The sequence below is a fragment of the Bufo gargarizans genome, chromosome 3, assembly GCF_014858855.1.
Source record: "Bufo gargarizans isolate SCDJY-AF-19 chromosome 3, ASM1485885v1, whole genome shotgun sequence".
In the NCBI taxonomy this organism is placed as follows: Eukaryota; Metazoa; Chordata; class Amphibia; order Anura; family Bufonidae; genus Bufo; species Bufo gargarizans.
This window is the reverse complement of record NC_058082.1, coordinates 66,575,640-66,581,639: the sequence shown is the minus strand read 5'-3', so window position 1 is coordinate 66,581,639 and position 6,000 is coordinate 66,575,640. Positions and strand designations below refer to the sequence as shown.

At 44.7% G+C, this 6,000-nt stretch overlaps 1 protein-coding gene across 1 annotated transcript in view; it reads left to right on the top strand.

Moving 5' to 3' along the window:
- Positions 1 to 1,736: 1,736 nt before the first annotated feature.
- The window catches only part of LOC122932745 (fidgetin-like), an 83,872-nt gene continuing 79,608 nt past the window's right edge, over positions 1,737 to 6,000 (top strand). Inside the window, exon 1 of the mRNA XM_044287340.1 lies at positions 1,737 to 1,901. The gene's annotated coding sequence lies outside the window, so the exon portion shown is untranslated. The remainder of the gene's footprint in view (positions 1,902 to 6,000) is intronic.

The following is a 6,000-nucleotide window of genomic DNA, read 5'->3' as shown; positions in this document are numbered from 1 at the left end:
AAGATTCCTTCTTGATCCTGGTGACTGGCTGACGGTATTTCGCGCCGTAAGACGTGTTTTGTTCTCTTGTACTACTATCTTCTTGGGGGCTCCAGGCTTCTCCTTTTGAAGATCTCTTGTGGTCCTGTGGCTGCAGACCGCCATATCCAGACGTCCAGGCTTGTTTGAAAATACCTACAATAGTGTTGTGCCTACCTTTGCACAACCATATAAGGTGAGCCTTACCAATTCTCTCCGTATAGCACTATACACCCACAGAATTACCCTATGGTGCGCCCATCTGTGTTTTTTTTACAGATTTAAAACCAGCCTGCTATATTACATTCCTTCTTGTGATTGGCAGGGGCCCCAGCGGCAGACCCCCACTGATCAGACACTTATGGCTTATCCTGCAGATATAGTATAAGTTATTTTAATGGGACAACCCCTATGAGTTTTGCAATGATTGTCAGCCATCATATGCTGAACTTCAGGAACCAAGGGTGAGGGTCGCATTCTGGAACTCCGTAGTGTGAATCCAAGCATACTGTGTAGATTTATCCAAGCAATTTATTTTATTTATTTTATGCACTTATATAGCACTACTATATTCTGCAGCGCTTTGCAGACATTAGCATCCGGCTGTCCCCAATGGGGCTCACAATCTAGGTTCCCTATCAGTATGTCTTTGAAGTGTGGGAGGAAACCGGAGTACCCGGAGGAAACCCACGCAAACACGGGTAGAACATACAAACTACATGCAGATGTTGTCCTTGCTTTATTATATACATACTGTACTATGGCTGCCATTAAAAATGGGAAACCTAATCATCAGCTCACAGGGCCAGGGTCAGATTGTGGTTCCACCAGAGGAAATTACTGTCACGGCCCAAACCCCATATCATCAATAAAGTCTAAAAGGTTTGATTCATAGAAGTAGATCCTAGTGGCAAGTTATTGGCTCCAATGAAAGTTTTTTTCTTCTGAACCCACTATGGTATCAGAGCCTGGGCCCACCGGAGGATCCTCTGGTACTCTGGTGGGCCAGTCCGACACTGCACAGGGATGGGGGGAAGGGGTTCAAATTCCTCGCTGTTGCCCTGCAGATCCATCATCAGAAAGACAACCTAGGTCTCCATTGTGGATTGTCTGCTTTATTATGGGATGATCACCCAGCTTGTAAATTCTAGTTATAAGGATAGATTAGGTTATCTATGATACTGTTTATGCAGTTTATACCTCCATCGAATTTCCAACAGTAAAGAAATTTCTTAAACATCTGAAACTTAGGTCTCCTTATTTTAAGGAACATCTTTAGGTTCTTGTAGGCAGCATTAAGTGCTCTGAACATAACTCCTGCTTTAGGAGTCAGAGAAACTCTCTATTGATTTCTTGTGTTTCTGATGTCACACAGCGAAAAAAAAAATCACAACTGACCACTGCAACTTGTGCATGCTCCAAGAGGCGGATTTCGCCTCCCTCCCATTCTTTCATAACACTCACCCTAAGCCCTGCTGTTCCTTTCCCTGAAATCAGTGCTCAATAGGACCCTCCACATACATTCTTCTTCTCATGCACTATCTTTTAGGATACCAAGAAGGACGCAGATGACCATACTGTAGGGGGGCAAGAAACAGGAGCAATGAATGCATGATTGGTCACTTTTTCTCCCCTGCTAGCTAATATAGTTTTGGAAGGAGTCAAAAGCTGGAGGGATGTGGTAGGGGGAGGGGAGGCTGGGGGATGCCCTAGTGATTGCAGTCCAGGCAGCCTGCTGTCACACTCTCCCTCTCTCTCACACACACATTGTCACAGTAAAGAATGGTGAGTCCCACACACGGCTTCGCTTTGGTCCCCTTGGCTTTGCACAGTGTGGATTACTAAGCAGCACATTTGAAGGAGCATGTTCCCAGAACCAGGAGGTAAGGAGAGGCTTCTATCTGGATGCATAAATGGTCTTTTTAAGGGCTGGTTGTTCCCTGTTGCTTTAATGTGGAAGCAGCAGCTGTCCTGCATCAGCATGACCTGCTCTCCAACCTTTTGTTGCCAATGGGGCTAGCAATGCCTTGCCACACAATCCTACCACAGAGGTCAATAGGCATGGCTCTTGGATTTTTCAAGAATTAACAAAGCCGCTGGTTTCTGGGCTGTGTATGTTTGGGACTGCGGTTACCCTACGTGTTTCCCTTTTTATCACTCCTCTACGTATGCCATTGATTTTATAGGTGAAAGTATACAAAGTTTCGTCAGTGTATTCATTTCTGCCGACAAGGTTTTCATCTTAATGTCTACGACGTGAACATGTAAAACCTCCTCTTTGCATTATGTGTCCAATGGAAATGTAGGACTTTGTTACAATTATATAGTAGGCTGGCCTGCGAACATATATGTATGAATTTTGTGAATGAGGGGTTTGGCGATAGTTCAGAGGAGTGGCGTCATGTAACACATTGTACAGCGAGCGGAAGCTCTGATCAATAGATGGAACTTTTTAGGTGTATACACACTTTATCTATCTATCTATCTATTATCTATCTATCTCATATCTATCTATCTATCTATTATCTATCTATCTATATCTATCTATCTATCTATTATCTATCTATCTATTATCTATCTATCTATCTATATATCTATCTATCTAGCGAAGAGCGAGCGAGAGGAGCGAGCGAGCGAGAGAGAGAGCGAGGCAGAGCGAGCGAGCGCAGAGGAGCGAGCGAGCGAGCGCAGAGCGAGCGAGCGAGCGAGCGAAGAGCGAGCGAGCGCGAGCGAGAGAGGAGCGAGCGAGCGAGCGAGCGAGCGAGCGAGCGAGCGAGCGAGCGCAGAGCGAGCGAGCAGAGCGAGCGAGGAGCGAGCGAGCGAGCGAGCGAGCGCAGAGCGAGCGAGCGAGAGCGAGCGAGGAGCGAGAGAGCGAGCGAGCGAGCGAGCGCAGAGCGAGCGAGCGAAGAGCGAGCGAGCGAGGAGCGAGCGAGCGCAGAGCGAGCGAGGAGCGAGCGAGCGAGCGAGCGAGCGAGCGAGCGCAGAGCGAGCGAGCGCAGAGCGAGCGAGCGAGGAGCGAGCGAGCGAGGAGCGAGCGAGCGAGGAGCGAGCGAGCGAAGAGCGAGCGAGGAGCGAGCGAGCGAGCGCAGAGCGAGCGAGCGAGCGCAGAGCGAGCGAGCGAGCGCAGAGCGAGCGAGCGAGAGAGCGAGCGAGAGCGAGCAGCGAAGAGCGAGCGAGGAGCGAGCGAGCGAGCGCAGAGCGAGCGAGGAGCGAGCGACGAGCGAGCGAGCGAGCGAGCGAGCGAGGAGCGAGCGCAGAGCGAGCGAGCGAGCAGAGCGAAGAGCGAGCAGAGCGAAGAGCGAGCGACCGAAGAGCGAGCGAGCGAGAGCGAGCGAGCATAGCGAGCGAGCAGAGGAGGAGAGCGAGCGAGACGAGCGAGCGCGAGCGAGCGAGCGAGCTAGCTATCGATCTATCTATCATATCTAATCTATCTCATATCTATCTAGCTATATCTATATCTATCTATCTATCTATCTATCTATCTATCATCTATCTACTGTATCTAATATCTATCTCATATCTATCTATGTCTATCTTATCTAATATCTATCTATCTATCTATCTATCTATCTATCTATCTATCTATCTATATCATACTGTCTCATATCTATCAATGTACTATCTATCTTCTATCTATCTATATTTTTATCTATATCATACTGTCTCATATCTATCTATCTATCTATCTATCTATCTATCTATCTATCTATCTTTCTATCTATCTATCTATCCATCTATCTATTATAGTGTGTATAGCCAGCATTTGCATTCACTTTACTTTTATATTTTCAGATCTCATCATTCCCTTATATATACCACATATTTCTCTTCTTTAGTTTTACTATCAATCTTTTGCTTTGAACCTTATTTGTATTTGATCACTTTTTAGACTGGTTGATTGTGACTTGGGCCGTTCACACTAGACACCCCCAGCATGTTGTGCTGTAATTCTCATTTATTTAGTGCATGAGCTGTGGTAAGCGGCTTCGTTCATGCGGGACAATGCTTTCTGCTGTGTCTGCAGGCTAGCGGCTACTATGGGGCTAGTTGTTATGGAATCAGATCTAGCAGACTTGTGTACAGACAGCGTCTTAGTGAGAAAAGTGGTAATTCACATTCTTGCATCATGGGCGTGAAAGCAGTTTGAGCTATTCTCCATTATTACAGACATTAGATTGTGCAGGTCATTTTGCTACATTAAAAAAAAAATTGCTATCCTTCATCCACTGTATGTCTGTGTCTCTCCTTAGGCCAGTGCAATACATTTTACACCAAAAAATAACAACCTCCTAATTTCTACATTAAACTTTAGCAAATGACGGGATATCACATTTTGCTGGGCTATCCATTATGACATTACTTTGCCTCCCTGTGAGGAGGGGGCTTATAAACAGTGTAATGGTGGGATACATCGTGCATTTGGGATTTGGGCAAATGTAAAGCCATATTTTCTTCTACTTTATGTAGTGAATATTTGACTTCATATTGTAAGCACTGTAATAGGTGAACTGAATTTAGGCCACTTTTAACCATGGCGGATGCGCCACAATTTATGGACAACTTTCGACAATGTCTAAATGAGGCCTTACGTTCGGATGTGTATAGGATAATAGTCAATAATGTGTGGGCAGTGATCGTGCACTTTCCTACACTAAGGCTACCGGCACACCATGCGGATTATGTGCGGTTTTTCATATACACTTAGCTTTTTTCTCTCTTTGCTGTTTTTACATCTGCAGCATTTCTATTGTTTGTGCAGTTTTTTTGTGAGGATTTTCCCCTTTTTCAATGGAAGGGTGAGATCTGCAGCAAAAGCTCACCAAAAAACGGAAGTAAAACATGTGTTTTTTTGGTGCAGAAATCCGCATGGAAATCGGTGCCCATATTCTGTTAGTAAACCTGAAACCATGTGCGTGTACCCTTACTTGCCTATCCTCGTAGACTGACATGAGCTCACTCGTGCCTAGAACTAAATATACTCCTAAGCGGAGGCAGGGGGTTGCTCACATGGTGCCGTCTCAACTCTTTGCTTACATACGTCATCGTACAATAGAGCAGAACAAGCATTAAACATTAAGAAACCTGATCCGTTTAATTTACGTCCTCGCTGCCTAATATTCAACACTGGCGTACATTGCGTATCGCTCCTTTTAGCCTGGATTTAACCCTTTGCAGCTGTCGCTGCACACAACTGTTGGGCTACGCACACAGGAGTGAAAGTTTCGGGCTTGGCAATGTTAACGTTCTCTCATGTGAAGAAAACAAATATCATTTCATCCACATTACACTTTGGGACCCGGTAGAAATCACTTTATACCCCCGGGAGATCTTATGTTTCGTATTAAGTCTCCAATTATTGCACACATGGTAAAATCTATTTATATCAACTCCAGTTAGGAAGGTCTTGTTGGAATTCGGAGGCACTGTGTCACTGAGATTACGCAGATTCCACACCTCCTGCTGGATTTTTTGATGTGGGAAAGGCTCGTGGTGATCGTTTCCATTTCCATTACAGCCTGAGACTGCACAGCTTGCTGTTCCTCCATCTATATCAGGCACAAGTCTAAACCGCAAGCCCTCTGCTCACATTGATTTGAACTGTACAACCCATGTAACGCAAACTATGTTGGACATAGATAAGTGAAGCTGAGGGAGGTCGAGGCTGGTTTCATACATGGTGTTTTTCTGAGAAATGCCACCTTTTTTTGCTGTGTTTAAATTCTATTTTTTTAATTTTTTGCAGCCAGATACTACTTTAATATCTATATTGAAATATAAAATGCACTACATACAATACATTTTGGTTTAAGTGTTTTTGTGGCATTGGGTTTGGCCATGTTTTTTCTTTTCAAACATTTTAGCGCATGCATTTATTATGTGTTTTATTTATTTATTTAGTATGTAACCCCCTCTTTGGTAGATCAGGTTTAAAAACATACATTGCCACTTGTGTTTTCACAAGCAAGGCCAAAAAAAATCATT